The sequence below is a fragment of the Diorhabda sublineata genome, chromosome 9, assembly GCF_026230105.1.
Source record: "Diorhabda sublineata isolate icDioSubl1.1 chromosome 9, icDioSubl1.1, whole genome shotgun sequence".
NCBI lineage: Eukaryota > Metazoa > Arthropoda > Insecta > Coleoptera > Chrysomelidae > Diorhabda > Diorhabda sublineata.
The window spans coordinates 21,700,061-21,726,481 of record NC_079482.1 but is presented as its reverse complement, the minus strand read 5'-3'; positions in this window follow the sequence as shown (position 1 = coordinate 21,726,481).

The window sequence follows — 26,421 nt, the reverse complement described above, 5'->3', positions numbered from 1 at the left end:
GCAATAAAACAAGAGGTTCATTCCAACAAATATCCAAAACTCATCAATTTCCTGAAGAAACAAAACAAAGGGTACACTGCAAAAAAATCAAAAACTTTAACCAGAGAAAATATGATAGAATTCTTGTTACCTTCTTATGCGTCGTCTAAAAAGTGTTGTGTACGCCGTGGCTGATATACTACTATGTTGGACTCGTCTGTTGCTCGCCTCGCTTCTCGTCTCGCAATTTTCAGATTCGTCCAACAAAGTGTAGCACTATCAGTCCTTGGCATACAAATAACTATTGTTATATCCATCTAGTACCAATATCATCTTCATAATTTCTTAAGTGACAAAATTTACATTGAACATCTCGAAGATTTCGGTGTATCAATAATATTTATTTTGTTCACAAGAATATATGTAAAAATATGAATCGATAAATTTATTTATGTATGTATAGAATGAGTTCAAAATGACTATTACCAACGATGTATATAAAAAATAATTGCTTCTCACTCTTTCTAGGAACTCGTTTGTCATTCATAACGAACAAAACTTATCTTCATTTAATTCAGCGCCATAAAAGCAAACCTTAAGGTAATTTAATCTTTCACTACAATAATTCTATTTTATGCCGTTGGTGACGACGTTCTCTCGGCTTTGACGAGGAAAGTAATTCAGCCATCTCTCGTATCCCCCATTGTTAACCAGATGAAAAAAAAAAGCCAGTCGACACTCCACTTTTATTCGCTCCGTGCCTGTCACGTAGCCAGCCCTCCCCATAAATCCTCAACTCCGATATGTTTGGAAATAAATTCTCTCCAATTTTAATGCCATCGAGAAATTCACTGGAAAATGGGATTTATTGATTTGCCTTACCTTAATATGCCTTCTCACAAAAATTATTTTTATCGAGCGCTGTCATGTCCCAATAAAAACGTGGTTACCTTTTGAGAGTTTATATAATGTGTTTTATGATGGTTAAACGGTTAGGTTACTTGTATATATTCGTGTATTTGAGCATAAATTCCCTAGCATAAATCTAATAAATATACTTTGGAAGGAATCTTTTGAAAGATAACATTTCTTTATATATACACGATGTTTCAAATCGGTAATATTGCTTTCATTTATATACAATATGTCCCCGGTAGATGAATGTGAATTTTCATTTAAGGATTAGACATACCTGATAAACGAAATACTAATTCTTGACATAATTCAAGTTTTAGAACATTAATTATGCCTTCGAAGTTTCATAGAAACCTATTTTTCTAGAAGTGTCGTTTATTTGGAAAATATCAGAACTTATTGAAAGAAGTTGGTTTAAATCAACATCTTGGCTCACATACCAAACGTCTAAATACATTTTTTCGAACTAACCTAGCAAAAAAAGGGATAATTGACTAGAAGTAGTTGAAGTCACCGGATTAAATAATAGGTTCCACTAACTCTCCTCTTATATCGGTGCTTTTTCGATATGTTTCCATCATTTGGAATGTTGTCTTGGAAAACTGTTTGCTTCACTTTTTCCCATATAAAAAAATGTATTAGTTTAAGGTCTGGTGATCCAGCAGGTCAACATGTCAAACTTAATATTCGAAAACATCTTTCACCAAACTGATTATTTTGCCAATCGGTAATCTTTTATGTAGAATGAGTACGACAGCCATCATGTTACGAGAAACGAATCTGTCGATTAGTTCAAAGAAGTTCGATGATGAAAGTTGATTTAATATTCTCTCAGTGAAGAAAGGTCCTATTTCACACCAAACATGCATTCGTTTCAAACACCATCTTCCTATAATTACTTAATGGTAATTGCCTTCACTCCAATATCGACATTTTTTAGATATAATTTCTTTAAAAAATGATTAAATTAGCTTCGTTAAAGATAAATAGAACCACAATTTGCTTTATATAATTCTCTGTAAACGTTTCAATTTCTGGGTGAAATTTTAGAACCTGCATCTGATCTCCTTCTTCTGTTTTTTCCTCGATATCTCTCCTCATCCTGTCCCTAGATTGTGACTCCATCTCTTCGTAGTCGACCTCTACTCCGTGTTCCAATTGGATATTTATCCCTTGCTATTTTTACCAGTCTTTCATTCAACTGATATGTTCTACTATTTTTCACTCTGGTTAATCTTATCTAGATCACATAATCATCTGATTTTACTGTTTCTTTCTCGGTCGTTTTCCCAAGATCTGCCTGATCTTTTTCATTTCTGTGGTCTCCAAGAGTTGTTTTGTTTTTGATGGCTTGTTTCTGATTCATAGATCTGATTGTTGCCTTGTGAATTCGTGCCTCCGTTTCTCGTCTTTGATCCGCCATTTTACGTTCTGAAGACATCCCGCAACCTTATTTGCTCTAGCTATTTGTCCTATAACCTCGTCTTCTACATTTCCATAACTGGTTACGTCACTTCCAAGGTGCTTGTATTTCATTCTGTCTTGTATTATCTGTTGCTTGCAGTGCTTCTAGGTGGACTGAGTAGCCGAATGGTACTGTTGCCGGTCCCAACCCCAAAAAAAGGAGGTAGATTGAGAGACCAGGTCAGCAGCCTACCCTCTACCACAGAAAATAGATGACTATCTCAAAGTACCGATAGAAGGCCTCGGATCTGTTAAATTTGAATCTATTTCAGTTTCATCGTAGCTTCTATATGTTTCTCCTCATAATGGATGATTACTGTCTTTAGTAAACGGCAAGCATCAATTTCGTTTATTACAGTATCTGGATACTCATTACTAAAGAAAGCCCTAACCATATTGGTTGCGTTCGAGGAATCGTTCGGTGGCTCATCAAATGATACTGGACAACCGTCGATCAAGGTTAGAAAGATAGATGAAGCTATCAGTATATCAGAAGAACTCATTTGCCATAGGCTTCTATCTTCCATCTACATATTGGGTCCTAGGATTGCTCACTTTGGACCAAAAGCACATTCGGCATTATTGACGTGGCTTGAGTAAAATAAATCGAATTTTTCGCATCAATTCATTGCTGCAGATGACATCTGCATGCACACTTGATCCCTCAAATAAACAAATAATCAAAAAACCATTGCATTTTAAAAACAAGAATTTCTTTTCCACCAGGACAACGCAACTTTTCACATTTTGGCGATCGCGATGCCTTAAATTCACGAAATGCACCTAGAATTGGTTGATAACATACCATATTTACCTGATATGGCCATCAGTGACTTTTTTCTGTCTTGTAACCTTAACATTTCACTTTCAGGAGGAAGATTTTGAAATATTGCAATCAAACAAGGATATAATCGCATCTGGAAAGGCTTATTTTGAGGAAAAAGATAACAACTATTATTTGAAAGGCTAGAGCCTATCTGAACCTAACCTAAATTAATACTATGATGAAAACTAAAAATTATTATGGAAACAGATATCTGGATTCTTTGTGAAAGCAGAACTTCCGTAATCTGAGGTCAACGAAAAGAGAGAAACAATACAATATTTGAACTAGATGTGTAATATTGAATAAAATAAGCTCTTGAATACTATTGTTACTGGCGTTGGGCATTGGACTTGTAGAAAGCTCCAAAGATCAAAGGATAGTCACACTGTCATAACAAAGGAAAAAAATCGAAGTCTAATCAAAGAGAAAATAATGTGTTTACGGACCTATTATAATGCACGACCGCATAGGTGTTTTGTGTCATAATCACTGAAGTATTGAGTTTTTGATAAGTCATTTTAGTCCTAATCTACCACCAAATGTGTATCCCATCTTTCGAGATATGGAGGCTTGGTTAACATCGCTATCCACTAAGACACTGTGAAGACTCTGAGCTCACAAACGGATTTAGGATATAGAAAAACTGGTTATAACAAATCAAATCATCTTCATGATTAAGAAGGTATGGCTATGTAAACCTTATGTAAATAAATTTATCTTAAATCTATGAGTTAAGTATACAAGTCCATATTTCTTGCAATAGGATTTACAAATTTCTCCAATAATTAGTTCAACAATTTCTAAATCCAGTGTCTTCAATAATTTATATCGTTTACAATCTTTAGAAACATGCTATCAATTTTATTGTCGAAATAAATAATTATTGCCAACACATTTTATAAAACAAGTACAATTCGTCGACAAATTATATCACGACGAAGTGAAATTGAAAGGAGTGCTTCAAAAGGTCTAGGGATTCAGTAAAGTTATACATAAAGATGGCCTTTAAGTCGAGTCATTCAAATAGAATAACCAAACAAATCATGTCGAGTATAAAAAAGAAAAGCAAAGAAAGAAAAAAATAATGGCCAATAATCAAGTTATTATTAAAACTGATGTTTCCATTATAAGAGTAAATGCTTCAATTTTTTTCACTTTTGTTTAAATTGCTTTGTCTTAACGAGCATCTCTACGTAATTGATATATTGATTTGATTTTAATCATGATTGTAATTGGATTTATTTTCATTATTTAGTCGAAATCTATTTGGATTCGATTTCTTCTATTGTTCTTAAGAGTACCAGATAGATAATTTCTACATTTATAAACGCTATACATGTTGCATTATATAGTATTTGACTTAATTTTTTCGAAATTCTCGAAATTTTTTCAGAATGTCACAGTGACATTTTCCTTTGCCATTTTAAGAATTTTCTAAAGGCCAGATTATAGCTTTTTTTCAGCATTTTACATTACAATAATGTGTACTGGATGTATCTGGATGGTACTATAATAAACACGAACCTATGAGGGAATTATTTATAAAGGAAAATCGCAAAAAAATTATTATCCTAATAACTTACATAACACCCTATAGACATAAAATTTTTCCACGTGTGATTAAATTATCGAAGCACAGAATATGCATAGTTAGCTATACAACCAGAAATAGCTTTATCCAAATAGCAAAAAGTAAATTAATCAAGTTTGAAGAATATTTCCCAATTCTACGTTTTAAATCAAAATTAATTATCATATCATATCATAAAATTTTTAATTTTGTCAAAGAAATATGGAGTTATTGTCGTGGCCAACCTACATACGTCATGGGTTTTGGTTGACTTAAAGAAGTTTTGAACAGAGGACTCACTTCCTACGGCTTAGGTAGGAGAGTCACTCCGCAGCTCCAAGAAGTCGTTTTCCCGTGGCCTAAGGAGATTAACTCATAATTAGACAGCACCAAGAGATTTCACGTAAGTTGTAATTTTGTCTGAAGAAGTTTTTCCCTGAATTTTTATGGACAAGATTTGGCCGATACGAGGAAGTTTTTTTTGGATCTCTCAGCTCTGTATTATGTAATGTTTTCTTCTTTCTAATTCAGTTGTTTTATTAAACAACGAATTAACGAGGTAAAAATCTAGAATTCATATCAGCCACATAAGAAGTTGATTTTGTTCTCAATTTCATAACCTGTCTTATTATATTAGGTAGCTTGTATTTTTTTTCTTAAATAAAGTGGTTATCATTCCACTGTTGACGCTCCCCGAACCATCATAGGAAAATCCACCCAGCTTACAACGGATAAGGTAGACAAAGAAAAATCCAGAAACTCGCGACTTAGAAAGCAGAGCACCTCGTCCAGTTGTTAGTGAGTCCTGGCGAAGCACAGCGGTTTTTAGAATGTGTAGTAATCCCCATAATGATCTTTAACTGAAGAGTAACAGATACCTCCTCTTTCAGAAAAGAATCGCGAATCATTTTGCTCATCACGTCCTGCCTATAGTCCATCACAGGGTGACAGACCGACATTTGATTATATCAAGTTACATCGAGAAGTAAAGAAAGTCTGTAAAGTAAGAGTTTAGGGATCACAGTAAAACAGTTGCCATCACTGTTCTGTACTGTGTACTTTTGAAGCAGAATGCTGCTCTGTTAGGGCTCATTTTCGAAGCCTCACAACGGAAAGTAGAAAATCAAGTGTTATTGTGAGAGTGCGATAATAACAGTTCTGAAGACCGTGCTTTGATGATACAACATAGAGTGCTATTTTTTTTACGGGGAGATTAGAGTTAGAGAGGCAGAAGCACCAGGGTTGAAGATCTAGGCATTGACCCTTCAAAAACGCATTCTCTCGCCGAGATAATGATTTAAGTCGATGAAAATAGTTGGGAGCTGAGTTCAAGTGTCTCAGAGTCAAGTAATCGTGGTTAATTCGACGGTATTCTGGCAGTACTCTACAGCACACCAGAAATGAGTGTCGGGACTCGCAATTCCAGAGGAAAGATATACGTGATTTGGCATGGCATTTCGATAAACGATGAAATCAATATCTCGGTGACGGGATGAGTTTCTGGAGTGAATCTGGTGGTATCATGGTTAGGTTGCATCAAGTATTATATTCTAATTTTCTTCTATTCTAACAAATCACTTCATTCTAGGTCGAATCCTACCTGGCATAGTCTTCAGAACTATAATTGTTGCACTCTTACCATTGCACGTAATTTTCCACTTCCCATTCTGATGCCTGGAAAATGATCTTGTTGGGAAAGTAGAGACCACTCCTTCAGAAGGTCAAAACAGTACAGCAAAGTGATGGGAACTAGTTTTCTGTGCATAGCAAAAAAGTTAATTGTACAATTTCCGGCTGAAGTGAACTCCTTGATCGAAATCGAGTACTAGTGGTAATCTTCATATACTATTTTGAGTAAGTTCTCCAAGTTTGAAAGTGATTTAAGGTGTACAAGTATCTCGAAAGTTATATCAAAATTTGGTCGCTAAATTGAGTGAAGAAAAGCATATGATAAGAAAATACGAAAATTCAGATGTAATTGCTGTGAATATATGATGATAAGCCGTTATTATAATGAGTATCTTTTGTTTTCCTATAAATAATTGAATCAATCAACAATTGAAGGTTGGAGAATATATTCAAGAGAAATTAGTAATCAATAATCAATTATTGTTCATAGAAAAAACTTGTGGATATCACTCTGTGGAATGAGATCATATAGAACAAATCTAATACGATGAATTAATCAGAAAAGCACACTAATCATGTTTAATTATATTGAGCATTGGTATAACTTAACAGAAAATTATCAACCAGCAACCGAGCAAATTTAATCTGTGCTTTCCTTTCAAAATGGTAGAAACTGGTCTAATACATCGGTAATAGATCAAACTCTCTGAACTCAAAGAGTTCAATAAGGCTATAAAGGAAACGGTCCCCTTTTCAAGCAACTCGAGATTTGCCGAGCTAAAGGAGGAATATCATACACATCGTTGCCAGGTTTTCTTTACAGAATTTATATATTATACTGATAATAGTACAAACGAAAAATGTTGTTAAAAATAAACAGTAGACAAGCAAAAACTCATCCTTGAAGCAATTCATTCACAGGTATTATTGAAAAGTTTTTGATAAAGCTGTTATCTTCATTTACGGAGAGCTTAAGTTCTATTTCTCTAATAAATCGATAACAATCGTTTTTCATTGCTTTAGAATAATTTAATTAAATTTTTTACTTTTGATCGTATGTAATACTGTACATAATACTTATTGGGAACAGTATTCTGCAGTCAATATTTGCGTTACGATAGATCTTTCGTTTTTAGTTATGCTTTAACCTTAAGAAACTGCAGGTGGTCAAGTCTCACGACAAAAGATGAGATGGAATAACCAAAATAATGGCTTCAATCTTCTAAATGGTGGAAGTTTCCTTTTCAAAAGTCTTATTACTTTGAATTTAAATTAAATCCAAAATATTTAGCACCAACAATTATTGTATTAGCATTGAATAATTTTTACATTATTTATAACTTGACGAAGTAAACAAAATTATTACATATAGACTATAACTTTTTTTTATTCCAATTTATAATAAACTCACAATATCATGAACTTTGTTATTGTGTTTTTTCAATATCAATATCGGTCGTATTCGCTGAGAAAAATCACGCTTATTTGATTTCGAAGAAGTAATATGCTTCAAGCTGTCGTTATCTGACCCTCATAGTTTGTTCCCCCTAAGTAATTTGATCACGTGACAGTTCAATACACTACAACATGTTAAATAGCCACATAAACCTACTGACAATCTTGATGTAGAAGGGTGTAATTCTGTATTTCCTAGTTTTTATAGCCAAGTATTTCAGTTTTCTATATTAACGATGTAATTTTGAAACATTTTTTAGATAATATTAACAATTGGACAGTCACATACTCAAACCCTTATTTCCAGCCTTCAAAATAGTTATTAAGCATAAATTTAGGGTATATTGCATAAAATAATTAAAAAATACGTAACTTTGAACGATTACGTTCCATACTATTCAGTAACTGTCTCGAGATTTGAATTCAAACACACAAGTAATTGAACGATTTCCTAATATTTTACCTATGAATGGTTACATAAAGAAAAGCTTTATCTAGCCAGCTACTATTATTAAAATATAATAAAACTAAGTTGAAAACTGACCGTTAAATATTTTTTCACAAGATTGATCTGTAAACCATGATCAAAACTTAATACATTCTGTTATACTTTACCATTCCAGGCTGCTTTCTACAGCTTATCCTCTGCATCCATATTTTCTGGTCACATATTGAATCTATAGTATTTGTTCTTGTACCGAGAAAATCTATTCAGCTTTTTCGTCAGTACAGTCTATATTTTTCCTCGTGGATGATTTCTAAGCAATGTACACGGTTAACCCTGCAATGCCCGCGGGGTAAGCACGCCGCTTAATTCAATTAACAATATCAGATATTTTGCACAAATTCTATCTAGGTAATCCTTGAACCAAATGTTACTATTCAGTTGGTGTTCTAGGTTGAAAGTCGTCCTTTCAAAACCGTTTAAACTTGTTAGTGTGAGTAACTGAGTGTCCGGCTCACCTGCGGGCAACGCTGATACATGATTGACGATAGAGTTAGAGTAAATGTGTAAAATTCATTGTTTTAATCTATTTTCACACAATTACAAGTTATGGATCCTAAGGAAGAAATAGGGCTCCCAAAAATTTTTGAACATTTAAAATAGGAAGAATTGTTACAAGAACAAAGTCAAATTTCGAAGAATGTGCTTAACGATGAAGAGAGTGACGAAAATTGCGTTGAAAGAGCGCTAAATAATGAATTAGTTTTAAAAATATCTACAGATGAATTAGATGAGCTGAATTATGTAGGAAAAAACGATGAAATTCTGTGAAAACTTCAACCTACAGTAAAACCAGTAACACAAACTGCCATAACTTAATTTACTAATTACCTAGCGTCAAATTCTACTCAAAGAACGCTTATTTAGTCTATGAAATTTGCTAATAACTGATATCATGATTGAATTCATTGTTACTCACGCTTTCGATATGTTTTTAATACTGATGTTGGTGGAATCGAAGACATGTTTGGGCCTAATGTATATGGCGAGAGTTTTCCAGGCTAATCATACCAACTACCAATTTAGCCAATTTATGGAGCTTTGATGGAACTGCTCCTAATTTGAGGAGCCTTTCGATTCGATGACAAAAGAATTAGGGAAAAGAGGGAAAAATTGAGGTAGATGCAGCTTCCATCAATTCATACCAAGTAAGCCTAGTAAATATGGTAATAAAGTTTCTTCATTAATAGATAGATCTGTATATTATACCATAAAGAACTGTAGAGAGCAATCGGAAGGCCCATTTAGAGTAGATAATGATTATTTGCCATAATTGGATTAACACAATCCTCCTTGCTATTAACCTACTGAAACATTACAGACTAACTTTGACTGGCACCCTTTCAAAGAATTTGAAATGTCTGTTAGTATCATATGTTTAAAAAAAAACCAAAAACGTCTTGCCTTTTTTGAAAACGAAATGCCATCGATTGAAACACCGATGATGCTTTCAAACCAAAAGTTATTACATATTAGAGTGAGCATACAAGTGAGGTTGATACGGTGGATCAACTGAAAGGTTTTTATTCTATAGCAACAAATTTCTGAACCAAAATTTACCTTATTTGCCAGGGTTGCAAATAAAAAAACTAATTAGGGATGACTTCAATAGAAAATCAAGACGATAAAACGAACGATTGTGGAATTAGAAAAAAATGATCATATTGTCAAAAACAATGAAAAGACAAATGTTCGATGTACGAAATATCAAACAGCTATTAATTTGTAAAGAACACACAATCAATTACTGCGTTCAATGTTTGTTTTTAGTGGTAGTTTGTTTATTTCACTTAAGGTGAAGGTGAGTAAGTTTATTGTAGAAAAAAATATTTTTATTGTATGAAATTACACGCTACCGAATTTCAAATAACCATTTCAATGTAATTTTCCATGACTACAAGAGTTTTATGTATTCATCTCTTCTCAACTAACCACAATGATACGAGGATTATAATTCACAATGAATGTATGGTTTTCTTTTTTAAAATTTCCAATTTTTTTAATTTCATATAAATCGTTTGTGTAAAAAATCTCAAAGATAATTCGAATTTCACTTAAAAACTACAAAAGACGGATCACGTAGAGATAACAGCAAAATCTCGAGTAGAAGAAGAACAAAAATGTCAAAGCTGAAGCAAAAGGGCATTGTTAGAATTTGTCTCAAAGAAACTTAAGCGAATATATTGAAAAAATATCGTGAGAAAGGAGCACATATGCTGTAAGATATATAAGATAGAAAAACTCAAATTAAACACCAAAAAAAATTGAGGTCGGTTCAAGGTGACAAAATAATTTTGTTCCGTATAATATACAGAGGTATATTATCCTTCCATTATGAGTAAATTCAGTAGTTTAAATATCTATTAAACCTCTACTAGTGGATTAGTATTTTCATTCATAATTTTTCTAAACAAAATCTATAAATATACGTCATCTTACATTATGTTAAATTAGAAGGAAATATTGTCATTTTGATTGCTCTTGTTGGACGTAATTTCCAAATATCCAATTTCCATTCTTTATTAAAACAGGCGATAAAACACTCATTAGTCACTATAAAACTAACAAAAACTTTTCATAAAATGACAGTTACTATAGAGGTATTAATATATCTGAAAGAATAAATGATTAAAATGTAGGTTCATTCCAACATTAATCAACTGTGTTTCAATACGTTCATTTCCCGGAATAAATTGTTTGACTAAATATGGAAGCATTAATTTCAGTTATAAACACTTCAAACGTATTTGAAACAATTAAGTACAAAAAGTTAATGCAACCGAAACGGTATACCACAAAATATATAGTTATCCATAGCTGATGGTATTTATTTGTATTGTTAATAACAACCGACGTGACATACAGCTGCAGTGTGCTTTGGAACAGTAGATTTACCGACCTGTCGCTTTTCTGTCTCACTTTAATCATTGCTATCGTCCTCTTGCACGAGAGTTCGGAATAGAGATGGGAAAAAATTTGCCTCGCTTAGAATAATTTTTATCAAACGTGGATTTCTTGAAGTATATTCAATTCCTTCTCTTCTTATTTTTCAAAAATGGAATTTTCATAAACAAATCAATCCAAGTGTATTAACGAATTATTTAATTTTGGCGAAAACTATGACAATTGACAGGAAGCGAAGTATTTAGTAGGGACAATTGAAGCGATGACAGCGCTCGATGTGATCAAAGTATCGTCAAATCATGCTCTTAATATAAAGAAACACGAGGAAGTTAATTGCAAAATGGTTCATGATAGTTGTGTTGTTTAGTGTAAAACTGCAGGCAGAAACAGCAAGAATAAATTTGACACATTTCTATTACCTAAGTTCAAAGTGGATAAAAGAAATAAATGGATAAATGCAGTTAGGAGAAAAAAGTAGCCTGCGAACGAATAGTAGTGTATGTTTCACTGCAATATTAATATTTATTTTGCAAATATAAAAAATATCTGCTTCTAAATAAATGTAATAAATATAATTAAATGAAAAATTAAGATTGGTCACGGATTTATTAAAATATTTTGCACTCTTTCGGTTTATAAAGCAGCATGTTACATCAACCACTACGATTATAAAACCAAAAACATAAAATTTGTTGCTGGGGATCGGTATTATCAAAAATTATTGTAAACTTGAAATTGAAACATGAAAAGATCTTTCACTTGCCTGTGGAATTGTGTTTTAAGCTTGAATAACTACATCCATAGTCCATAATTGCCTAAAAATTTTTAAAAAGAAATACGATTGACAGAATGATTATTATTAATTTTTGTATTATATTTTGGATAATCCTTTTCAGTGATATTTATGATTGCATTTGTTCATATTTCACCTGTTTACCTCACAGGATTAAAAAAATTCTATTAGAATATTTTTTATACTTACTTTTTTCTTCATAATAACTCTTCACCACTCTTTTATCTTGAAAAAGTGTTTTGTAATGTAATTTTTTAGTTATTTTTAACACTTTTTATTATTTGTTATACGGATCTTGCATATGTCATACAATTGCCGAGTATGAGTTTATGCAACCTGCAGATGTCGCTTTCGTCGTGCATTTATGATTTTATATTGAAATTTACCTCCAGGTCAGAAAATTGTACGTTATCCAATTGTAAATTATAAATATCGTCACATCTCTAATCCACGGTATCTCGCTAAACTAATCGATTTTGATAAGTGAATGCTAACACTCTGTTATGTTATAACCATGAAGTCAAAATAATAGGACGCAAATTATAATCTACAACGTGTACAGCGCTTCATAGGAATTAGTGCAGCTTGTATTACTAAAGTTTGATAAATTAATTTTTTGTTGTGGTATGAATTAATTAAAATTAATATATAGTTGAAAAATTAGTGTATAAAATAGTTAAACTTCAAGTGTGCTAACAGTTTCCAAGTTATTATTCCATTGTGCAAGCCTGGTAGTAGCTAACTCGCTTCATTTGGCTGCATACCTCTTTTCCATAGCTGTTTCAATCACTTTTGTATTGAAATGCGGAACTGATAGATGCTGCTAGTTCTCAAAATCGAGTGAATGATAGAATATTGATCTTGAAATAAAGATGAACGTCGATTCGTGAACAAAATAGTTATGAAACGTTTGTTTCAAAGCAATTTATCACTTTTTATGAGTTTAAGAACAGTTTTATTGCGAAAAACACGAAATTGAAGCGTGTAAATGTCATCTACAAGTTTTACCTTAAGTTTTTTTCTATTGGTGTCACGTGCGTGTTGTGATTTGAAAAAAGTGAGAATTAATTGGACGAGAAAGATTTTTTGGAAACCTGTTGAAAATGTGCATGTACTGGAATGGAACAAGGATCTATGGAAGATTATATTTAAATATATTAATTGATAGAAATATATTGAGAACGAAATTAAACATAAAGCTCGCGAGTTTTTGACAGAAATGTGATAGTAATTGATTCAGAGTAAGCTTTGTAATACACAGTTGACAACTTTTTCGATGGTGTAAAAATTAGAAGAGGATTAACGATGGCATGTATATGTTATCACCATGTGCCTACAAAAGGCTTGTAACTACCATTAAAATGACTGTATGGGTCTTTCAAGACGGGCTAAATCAAACAAAAGCACTTCGAAGCAAACGGTCACCTGCAGCGTAAAACAGTAAATTCTGAATGTTTACTAGAAGTGTTCGAAAAAATCAGAAAAGCCAATCGGAAAAGACAAATCATTCCCCAGTAGGACAATGCACACAACAGTTGAAACTAAAACGTTTTTGAACAGTCAACACATCAAATTGATTGGTCATCCTCGTACAGTGTTTGATTGACACCCAATGATTTCTTCTTATTCCTGCAGATTAAACATAAATTGCGAGGTCGACGTTTTTCAACACGTGAAGATGCGTTTATATCACATGTTTTGGAGGTACTTCAATCTGAATGGAAAAAATACTTCGACAATTGGTGCAAAAGCATGCAAAAGTGTATTTTGGAGCACAATAAATCCATATCCATAAATATTTGTTTTCATTTGTCTATTTCCAAACTTAAGTAGCAACCTGCCTTGCTCGATAATATTTTTCATTGTGTCTTATCTAGTACTAACTGCTTGTGCTACTTTACAATTTTCTGCATTCAAAATTTATGTAGGCGATTTGATTTCCATGACAGAAATTATTCTACAGAATGAAACATTGTCTTGATAAACGCTGTTTCGTTTAAGAGTGATATTTGTTACAATAGATGAGTCGAGTTACCAACGCCCAGAGTAAAAATGAAATTAAACAAGGTATACACGTATAACAGACTTGTCCATGAATAGATGAAATGTACTCAATTATTAAAAAAAAACACACACACACACACACCAAGTATGTTTAAAAAAGACTGTGAAAGGAAAAAGAAAACTATAAGATACTTAAAAATTCACCAAAATGAAAAAGAACGAACTGAAACTGAGAGGTACAAAGAATTGAAAAAAGCACACATAACCTAAATATTCGAAACAGTGGTTAATTATATTTATTACGTAATGAAAACTAATATTATAGTTTTGAAAATGTTTCCATGGGTTTAAAACACTTCAAAAAGACTGGAAAATCATCATTCTTCATTGATTAAAGTTATAGATTAATACAAAGATATGAATACTAACACACAATACCGTCTACTCCTTAACTTGTTAACAACTATAACAATCCATAACTGGAAAATGTCGTAGTGCACAGACAGGAAACAGCTGTTAGTTAACAGGACCGACCTCCAGTTTTCAAACCTCACTCATTATAAACTGTTTCATTGTAAATACGTAGAAATGATGAAGAATTTTTAAATATTTTGAATTATTCAGATATATTGAAAAATATGAATGGGACACGTATTTTGCTCTTAAAGAAAATAGAAAGCGTGTCCAAATTCAGTTACTAATGGTGGCTTATATTATCAGTCCTTTTTTGCGATGTCCTATCCAATTATAGTACGATGGCTGCTACTTAATTTTTTAGATATAGCGACACTTATGTGAATTTGTTAAATCTGACATTGCCATCAAAAATTTTGACATTTTCTAAGGTGAACATGTTTTCATACGAGTGCTAATTGAGTTGTTTATAGATACTTGAAACATTCTTCGTGGTCAAAAAATGGAATTAAATCGCGATGGCTTTTTATGATTTTCGACGAGAATTAAACCAACAGCAGTGTGCCGACAACTAGCCTCGACTTTTTAGACTCACATCGAGCCTCCGTGTGTCGCTGGTTTTAGACTTAATCTATAGCACTAAGATTAACATACTCATAGCAAAAAAAATCGCAAGAAGAGCCTGGTATGCAGTAAATAGTAATACAGTGAAAAAGGCGACCCCGAAAAAGGTGAAGCGCACAAACTTTCTTTTTCACATTCACAATTTTGAATGACATCCCTTTAATATATAGTAGTGCTATAATTGAAAGAAAATGATCCAGTTTTATGGAAAATCATCTGCCACAAGATAGTCGAGCATATTGAAAACTTTAATAACATTTTCTTCTCGGACTAAGTCCATTTTCACTTACATGGGCATATCAACAATTGAAGCTATAGATTCTGTAGTTAAAAAACTATAAAGAAACAAAAGCTTGAATAAACTAAAAAACAAACAAACATACCAGTATGCAGTATGCCTGCAATTAAATATTATTATTAGAATAGAATTCGCTTACAGAATATGCCCTCAAATAATTGCGGAGTGCGGGAAAGAATGATATCGATTGGATTTCAATTGGCAAGTGATTGTGCATTTTTTGGAATTGTAAAATATTGAGCACTTAACCAATACTGAACGTGGAGTAGGTAGTTGAGCATCCGGAGTAATAGGAGGAAGGCACACAAAAAAATCCTTTAATAATAACTTTTGTATGACTATAATAGGGAGTATCAACAACAATCGCCATAAATTTGACGTTTCGGCATGTCGAATATCTGCCGAAAATTATAAAAATAATTAAAAAAATCTGATATTAAAACAGAATAGCCCTAAAATCAAGAACAATTTATTAGAAGCATGAATATATATACCAAGACGTTTAGTCTTTGCTGACTTTTTAGAACAAGAATCAGAATATTGAGGATTGTAGGAAATTTGGAAATGAGAACTCTTTATTGAACTATGATAATTTCAATTATCCCAATCCACAACATATATAAAAAAAGAAAAGTTTACAATTTTACGGATAAAGCGACACAATTTCTAATTAGATAATATGAAATAACAATTTGCCACTTTTAATAATTTATTGGCATTGAAGATGATGACTTTTTTTACCAGATCAGTGGTGGATATTGTTAAGTGAATGTACAAATGTTTTCTTCTAGTAGGGTAACTATGAATTGGTCCCTCAGTTGATTTGAAAAATGTTTGCGAACCAAACAAACAGATTTTAAAATGAAAATAACAGGGAGAGTTAAAATTTCGTATTTTTAAAAATGGAATTCGCATACTAAATAAACCAAGACCCCCAGAAAGGCAAATCATATTGAAGATGCGATTCGAACAACGAATAGTTGTTAAAGCAATACGATAATCGAGCTGTTTAGACACAGATTTAATGTCAAAACAAGCAGAGAAGAATTTTTCGCCAAATTGCTAACATGAACAGACTAATGAATGATTTCGTCAATATGTAGACCAAGAAAATTGATCGAATTTGAAGATCGTATCGTCTTTTACCCATGGTAGGATGTAAAGCTTGTAATCCGGACCACTCCAGATTACACTGTTATTATGTAAGATATTTTGGAGATATCATAAATCTTCCTTCAGCTTCTTTTTTGAACAGTTTCTCTGCCTACTTAATCGTAATATACCTTTCTAAATATTCTGAAGCTGTTTAATATTTTGTTGTTGTATTTCTTTGGCATCATTTATTCCTATTTATATTCTATGTTTCTGTACTCTTCTACTACCTTCTTCGTCATGTATCCCAAATCATAATGGCACTATAATACTATTAAATCTGAGGTTAATATATTTGGAATAGGAAATATTGATTTCTTAGGGTTAAGTCAAATAAAACCACAATAAAAATGATAAGTACAGACCTGTGTAGTTTGATTGACTTTAAAGTAGAATTAAATGCATATTGAACATAAAACACGGCGAGCTCCGTTTAGTACTCTTCCAATTCCATATTCCAAATAAGAGAGTCTCCCCATAAATCACGAGTTCACTGTGATGGGTAGAAAGATAATATGTATAAACTACAGCGACGTACTCACCAATCCATTCTTCGTCTTTTATATTTGAATTATTGAATCAAATTTATCAATTATATTGACATTTGCAGTTTGGACATTTAGAAAGAATATAAAAAAATTCCTAATATTCTCCTCTTAATATAATTATCAATGGAGTTAAACATTTAATTTTTGATAGCTGCACGTAAGTAAAAATTAAGAACTCCAAATAATGGTTATGTTAAATTTAAAATGTGAAAAGGAGTTTCTATATGAGATATTAGTTTCTAAAAAAGAGATTTCGCACCCGAGCCAAAGCTAATCTAAGAGAGATGCTGGGATAGAGAGTCGTGAAGAATTTAAGTGATTCGCTATGTACAAAATAAAAATCTACATCAACAAAATTTATCATTGAAAAAATTGTTTTTGTCGCTCAAAATAATGAATATTTTTTCTCTATTAGGTTGTATACGGCACAAACATATTGATCGTAAATGTATCGGAAAATTTGATAATATTTCACTCGAAACAAAGCAAAGAAAATATACAGCGTAGGCTCTTCACTTTATTAATATCGGTTCGGTAATACGACCTTTAACCTATTAAAATCAGATCCTAGGTAACTGGGAGACGGCCCTGACCTTATAAAAACGCAACCGAGAAGGGTTTTACCAGGAAATATACGATACGATGTTTCAGGGTAGCTTTTAAGGGAAATAGAATAGATAAAATCTTTATAATAATGTGTGAAATTTATTATGTTTTGTTTAACATTTGTTATCATCATATCCAGTTATTCATCTGAATTTCGGGCTTTTTTTATAGTACCTACGTATTTTAAAAATGATGGTATCTTAAGCACTGTTAATTTAGTGTTATGTCAATTTATTGATATTTTGATTTGGTTTAGAAACAGAATAATTTTCAGAATTATGAAGGAATACACATCAAAAGTGAATTTTAAAATCTCACTTTTCATTGTATTAAATTGTACTTGAATTGAGATTGATTTGAACTTGTAAGTTGTACTTAAATTGTACACGAACTCTCCTTGAATTGTCCCTGAACTATACTTTAATTCTCCAAGTTGTACTTGAATCGCACATATATTGTACTAGATTTGTACTAGAATTGAACTTGAATTGTACTAGAATTGTACTAGAATTGTACTATAATTGTACTGGAATTATACTAGAATTGTACTAGAATTGTACTTGCATTGTACTAGAATTGTACTAAAATTGTACTGGAATTATACTAGAATTGTACTAGAATTGTACTAAAATTGTACTAGAATTGTACTAGAATTGTACTAAAATTGTACTAGAATTGTACTAGAATTGTACTAAAATTGTACTAGAATTGTACTAGAATTGTACTAGAATTTTACTAGAGTTGTACTTGAATTGTACTTGAATTGTACTTGAATTATACTTGATTTGTACTTAGTTGTACTTGAATTGTACTTGAACTGTATTTGAATTATACTCCACGTGAAACTATTGCTGGATGTACTAAATGGAAACTTTGGTAAAATTATATATTTTATGTTAAGAAATACTGGCATTAATAAAAATTGGGAGGAAGTCTTGAAATTTTGGATTTGTACCGGAATTGTACTTGAAGAGTACTTGAATTCTATGAAAATGATATGAATGTCTCTGTGAAGTATTCTCGGCAAATTTATTTTGGAATAGGTATGAAAATAAAATAGTGATTAGCTCACATTTCACATAGTGTTTAGAACGATTTTATATTCTTCAATAGCAAGACGATTCACATTTCAAATAAGGGAAAAATTCTTAAATTTATGTACACTAGGTATATTAGAAAGTGTTGTTATAGCTAAAAGCTGATTAATAATATAATTGACACATTTCCCATTAAAGCTTTTGAATTTTAACAAAACATGCTCTTGCTTGAAATAACTTTTCAAAAATGAAAGAATAAAAAGTCTATTGAAAAGTCAGTAGAAATATGAACAGGAATACGTTAATAGAATTCTGAATAACAAACTTATAATTAAGAATACATAAGAATAGCTACGTGTAGAATCCATAACATAACGAGGAGCATAAAGGGCCCCGCTCAATTTTCATGGAAATCAGGTTGAGGTTTTGAGGCAAGGATTGAGCAAGCTGATTAAAAGTCTCAATGGGCACGAAACCCTAAATCCTCTCCAACCCCATTAAAACTACACATGAAGTGTCCGAAGGTACCTTGGGAGGAAGGGAATTGATTTTGACAATTGTTTTGAAATTTGGAGCTCATGGAGTCTCGTACTCATTGATACTTTTAATCAGCTTGCTTCAAACTATCATTGTATCAAGATTCAGAAAAATTCGCCGATTTCCATAACGATTTAGCAGGACTTTTTACTCTCAAAATCAAAAGTCAAAACAAAATATAAAGTAAAATATCAAACATAATGAGATAGATCCATATAAACATGAATAAGTGGCTCTATTATATGAATAGATTGCTGTATAATTTTTGAGTAATGGGGAAGAGGAAGAGGAAGAGGAATAGGGAGAGGAAGAGGAAGAGGAAGAGGAAGAGGAAGAGGAAGAGGAAGAGGAAGAGGAAGAGGAAGAGGAAGAGGAAGAGGAAGAGGAAGAGGAAGAGGAAGAGGAAGAGGAAGAGGAAGAGGAAGAGGAAGAGGAAGAGGAAGAGGAAGAGGAAGAGGAAGAGGAAGAGGAAGAGGAAGAGGAAGAGGAAGAGGAAGAGGAAGAGGAAGAGGAAGAGGAAGAGGAAGAGGAAGAGGAAGAGGAAGAGGAAGAGGAAGAGGAAGAGGAAGAGGAAGAGGAAGAGGAAGAGGAAGAGGAAGAGGAAGAGGAAGAGGAAGAGGAAGAGGAAGAGGAAGAGGAAGAGGAAGAGGAAGAGGAAGAGGAAGAGGAAGAGGAAGAGGAAGAGGAAGAGGAAGAGGAAGAGGAAGAGGAAGAGGAAGAGGAAGAGGAAGAGGAAGAGGAAGAGGAAGAGGAAGAGGAAGAGGAAGAGGAAGAGGAAGAGGAAGAGGAAGAGGAAGAGGAAGAGGAAGAGGAAGAGGAAGAGGAAGAGGAAGAGGAAGAGGAAGAGGAAGAGGAAGAGGAAGAGGAAGAGGAAGAGGAAGAGGAAGAGGAAGAGGAAGAGGAAGAGGAAGAGGAAGAGGAAGAGGAAGAGGAAGAGGAAGAGGAAGAGGAAGAGGAAGAGGAAGAGGAAGAGGAAGAGGAAGAGGAAGAGGAAGAGGAAGAGGAAGAGGAAGAGGAAGAGGAAGAGGAAGAGGAAGAGGAAGAGGAAGAGGAAGAGGAAGAGGAAGAGGAAGAGGAAGAGGAAGAAGAAGAGGAAGAGGAAGAGGAAGAGGAAGAGGAAGAGGAAGAGGAAGAGGAAGAGGAAGAGGAAGAGGAAGAGGAAGAGGAAGAGGAAGAGGAAGAAGAAGAAAAATGTTATGATGCAGTAGTGGAAATCGTAATTAAAACTAAGTGCGGGATCGGAAAATCGGAGACTAAATTTGTATAATTGCAAACACCGTCACAAGGATCCCATTATATTTATATATATTAAAATATTCGTTTCGTGTTATGTTTATCAAATGACAAGTATATCTTGAAGATAAGATGGTTGCGAAGTGAAATCGATTTCATCCGCTAGTATGATCTACTATTAAAATATACACAACATAGCTGCTCTAAAAATGCCAATTCCAAACACGCTTTGAGTGTTTTCAAATCAACGTATATTACAAGACAAAGGGAGAGTTCGTACTATTTATCCCCCGTACATGAATGTATAAATTTTAGATTACCAATACACGATGGCGGAGAGAGAAGGGCGCTCACGGAGACGATGCCATGAGACGAAAGCCATTAGATTTCCTTATTTGTATTCAACGCAACCGTTTGAGTAGTTGGATATACGTCTATTCTATAGTATAAAATTGGAGTGCGAATTAATAATATAGATATGTTGAAGGAACTTCTCCAATTGCTTTCAAAATGATTATTAGCGATGGAAAGTTTGTACTTTCTAACTTAAACGTTATAATCTAGCTAAAAGATTTTTGTTTAAGCTCTAAATACTATTTGAAAAGAAACATTATAAGAGACACGTTTCAACAAAGAGAGAGAATACTATGAATGTTCTCTATGAACATCATCTTCGGTTCGGAAAACGTTGCCAAATGTGATAAAATTTCTTGATTAATTAAAATTATTAGAAATAGGGAGAAATACTCTTATTTTCTATGCATAGATAAGTAGTTTTATCACATTTCTTTCAAATTAGTGGAACAAATGTACAAAACAGTGGAGAATTAAAATAAATAAATCTTAATGTATACGTAAACTTTACCTATAGAGTTTAACAACATATACCTTTAAATATAAATGAAAAATGTGTTGACTATGAAGGAAAAATATGCATTTTGGAGTATATGTCTCAAATTTGCACTTCCAGCCAAAATGTAAGCATCCACTCGACTTCTAATGGATTACTAAATATGTTCAAAGATACCAACATTATAACGAAAAACATTAGAGCCTTGTACGCTACGATTTTGAAGATCTCCTAAGTTTAATTTCGGGATTGTGTAAATTAGCGATTCTTTTTATATGTCCAAACACAAAAATTCAGAGGATTGTGTCCAGATGACCTAGGGGGATGTGGTTATCTTCGTCCGATTCAATGGTCTAGAAAAACGTTATTTAAAAACTCGCGTACAAACACCGTCACGCATGAACCACATACGCCTTACAATAATAAAAGGTACATCTTCCAAAAGAACTGGAGGTTCATTTTCTAGAAAATGAAGATATGTCTGACCGGTCAAATGTACAGGATGAAAAAATGATCCTATTGTATAATATTTGATGATGCAAAGCCAAACATAGATCGAGTGTTAGAATCGTGCTAAAACTGTTGCATGTGGATTTACATCTGCACATATGTGGTGAGTATAAAAATTCAAAATACCATGTCTTGGAAAAGTAACTTCATCTATAAACAGAATATTGCTATCGAAATTGGGATTTGCGATTTGTTTGCAATTTTATTTAAAATCTATTCGCAATACTTCTTTTGATTGTATATCATTCCATTATTAAACTATTTGTTTTCATTAGCGCTGAAAACTATTTCACGATTTACAATTCAAAACCTGATCTAGCGTTAGCGACCTTCTCGAGTGCTTTTGTCAGCATATTAAAATGCTTCATACAGCACGGTTAGAGGATATTGATTTTTTTATATGCAGTGAGCTGTTCTTTGTAACCTAAAAAAAATTCGTTTTGGTCTCATATAAATTCTATTTTGTAAATTCTCATATTTTTTCTATATTTATCTTTCTATCGTTACTGTGAACCTTACCGACTTTCGCTCTATTCCAACGCTCTATTCTCGACATAAGGGAACCTGCCCAACTTACCAGCGATAAAGCTGGCACAGGAAATCCAGAGGCCTTCGACCAGAATTAATTGAGGCACAAACCATTCCGTTTAGGTATTTGTAAGGCCTGGCAACCCCTGGAGATTTCGTGGGAAGTGTAGTAATTACCTTTTTCTGCTCGAATCGACGACCCATTCTCAGTTATTTTAAGGTTAACAAATACCTCTCGTATCCTTGTGATATGTGGTACCGGTGACTGCAGTTGCCTTTACATTTCACAGGAAGGAATCGCGAATATTCCACTCATTATATCTGGTAATACACATTATCACAAGCGGTGGCAAACAGGCAAGAAAATACCAATTATTACATCGACTAACAAAAGTTTCATTATATTCCTCCTATGTTTGAGTTTAGATTTTCATAAACACTGTTAATAAATACGATGTTTGTTTATTTCTACTGAAATATATATGACATAAATAGAATTATTAGAATAGTAGATACTAAAATACTTTGCCATATATAATATTATTCCAGACTCATCCAGATGAAATGAATGTTGAACTCAATGTTAAACAGAGAAGATTGTGGATTCATCAACAAGATGAGCTCTTTTTCAACATTTCAACAAAGAATTGTTTCCTTGTGAGTAATTTTCTTTCATTCAGTTCGAAAACATCTGGAACGTCAGAAAATATAGAATACTAAAAGCAATTTTCTTTCCAGGCGTCGTACGGACTCATTTCAGTGAACTATATTAAAAATGTATCCAAAATGATTCTATGAACGTTGATTATGTAGTTTGTTTTGCGCGTTAACGAATTCACATTTCGAATTAATCTTTGTTTAACGCAAAAAAGAGAAAAATGTTTCGTTAACTTTGTAATTAATAATATTTTCTTTGCTTTCTTACAAGGAAACTTAAAAATTTCAGAATTTTGGAAGACAGTTTGAGAATCAACTTGTTCAACACGCAATAGATCAATTCGGGGGTGTAGCGTGGATATTAGATAGTTTTAATAACATTACCAAAAATCGACTTCAAAAATGACTAAAACCATTTTTTTTCAAAACTTTCCAGTGTTCGTATCGAACATATGCCTAGAGTATATTTTCCTTTCAGCTCTTTAAGAATACATTGAAGATGTGGCATTATGTTTGATGTGACTATACTATAGATTATTTCGCATATTGGAGTGATTTTTGAAAAATTTCCTGAAGTAGAGAAATATTTGTCAAAAACATTGTTTCCTGGATATAATCTCTTCTTCGACTACAAATCTACAAATCGACATACTTTACCGTTCACAAAAACTTTTATTTAAAAATTATGTGACCTTTAATACACCGTATAGTTGCACAGCTCACAACTAACTACTGACTGTGAACCGGAAATGCTACTAAAAGTACCTATTTATGTTTATTATTCGATTTAGAAACCGGTTTTATTTGGGAATTCCAAAGATTAATTTTTTGTACTATATTGTTGTTTATCTATACTTTTAACTGAATTACTGATTCTGAAAATTAAATATTGTAATGCGGACCTTAACAAGATGTTTACTAATCGTAGGTCGAAGCTCCACCTGATACAAGAAGCTCTTCGTCAAGAATCTGAACCTTTCTAATACTTAAAAAGTATTGTTCCTGAATTTTCAGGGGATGAAATGAAAGCTGGTATTTTCTTCTATACACAAATGAAGAAAATCATAACAAGTTAAGAATTTCTTATTGAAAAACAATCACCCAAATGACCGGTCTTATATGACATGTTTTCCGTTCACAAGAACCTGTACTTGTACTTGCGATGGATATTAGTTGGGTATTTTATTTGCCGAGCTTCTGTTGGTATTCGAAGACAAGTTCTTCTGCCAAATGGAATAGAAATTCCTGTTTTCTAATTTCTCCTCCCGTAGTTTCTTCATTTATCCCGGCTAAATCCACGTTATTAAAAGGCCATTTCCGAGATTTAAATTTTATTTTGATCGATCACGTCCTCGCCAAATTTTGTGCTATTACAATTGAAGAGTCTCCGGTTTTAGAGTGTCAATTTCTTCAACTTTTACGTAGTTGTGCATTGAACTAAAAATTATAACTTTCTTGATTTGGCTTTGTAAACTATCAACATACAATTATTTGAGCGATAGAGTTTGGTTGTGAAAAGTGCCATGTCGACGTTTTTCAGTTTAGTCAGTTTCCCAATCTTGATAGCTCTTTTCTATTTGCTCTAATCGTAGTTTTTTTGTTAAAAAATTTGTTGCTAAAGGTAGGCTTGTACAAAGTTGTCCGTGGTTATATTTCTTCTACATCCTACAAACGATTGTACTAATTTCATAGTGACAAACTCTCCAAGATGAACTGAGGGTTCTCTACTTTTTTCTTATACCAAATGTCGAAAGCCGTACATCATAGGATAACCAAAATTCGTCCAGTTTATTGAGCATGAATTGAGAAATTACATAAAATAAAAACAAACAATATTCATTTTCGAATATTTTTAGTGTTTTGTTATGTATTTGGAGATATATATTTATTGTTCTTTGCTAATAAAATATAATAACAAATGAATGGAAGTGTTTGTTCGCTTTTGTACTAAAATTAAAACGAAATTTTCTCATTTCTTTATACGTAATTTATCAAAATTATCACTGTATCATTCAGTTTCAAAAACCGTGTTTACTTGTCTAATTTTGCACCACGTAATTATGAAACTGCTTCCAAGTGATTCTATATAATTGAATTGGCTCAGAGTTTGCTCTCTTAGAAACAGTATATTGTGTGGCAAAGTAGGAAACAATCCGAGTTCAGACGAGGGTGAGGGCCGGTATCTCTCGTAGTGTGAAGCCGTGCCACACACAATATTTGTTAAACTAGTGTAGTTAATTTTGGAGTCTTAATGTCTAGTGCCAGTCGTACACAATTAAACTCGTTCTTTTGTTTAGGTAACAAATCGTAAATAAAGAGCATGGCTACACTTTTTTATATACTGATAGATAATTAACGAATTCTTTCATATAGAAGAATTTCATACCTTTCTATGGAATACCAAGAAAATTATTGTTGGTGAAAAATTTCACGTTATTTGTAATAGTTTTATACTTAAGCTCCAAACAGAGATACATAATATTGCACTTCTAGTTCAATAGTGCCATTGTTTCATACTCAAAATTCACTATGACCAAAAACATTTTTATGGATATAAATTGACACAATTTATTTTTTATACATTGTGAAAACTTTCAAAAGGTCATTTACTTTGTTTCGAGGCTTGACCTGGAGGATCAAGGTTTTTTCGGCATCATTTTCTCCTAGATGAATTGCTTTCTCCACACTTTGGAGCTTATTCTGGATTCGACATGATAACGTTTGTCTGGGTGATTTGGGATGGGACAATATACACTCCTATTTGAATATAGCCATATCCCAAAATAAAATTGACATTCTCCAATGTATACTTGCTAGTATCCGTCGACAGATTTTACAAAAATCAAAACTGTTATACCATAACCCACACTAATTTTGATGATATAAAGAATCTTCAGACGCAAATCGGCAACTTCGACAGAGACGTAAATGGAATAGAAGATCTTCAAATATAAAAGTCGTGAGATTCGATGAATATTTTAATTAACTAAGAAGCCTCAGGTCAGTGGGACACATATAAAAAACCGAAATAATTATGCAGAAAAAATAATTATTCGTACTATTTAATTTTTTATTTGAGCTTCTATAAGTTTTAATGGGTCAAACTCACAATCATAGAATGGCAATCGAAGTTTAGAACGTTTAGCCTCAACCAAAATTAATAAACTTCTCCCTTGGCCCATAAAATGATGTTTTTATGTGCGGTTCATAGGCCAGCTCGGGACCGCTGAAACTGTTCCCAGGGCCAAGAGCGTGAGGTGTTGATACTTCCTACAAAGCATGCTTATGAGACAGTAAGCATTGACAGACGATCAAAAATGATTGTAAAGCCTTAAGCCGTAGTCGACTATAACAAAGACAAATTTTCTATACATCTATCTGAA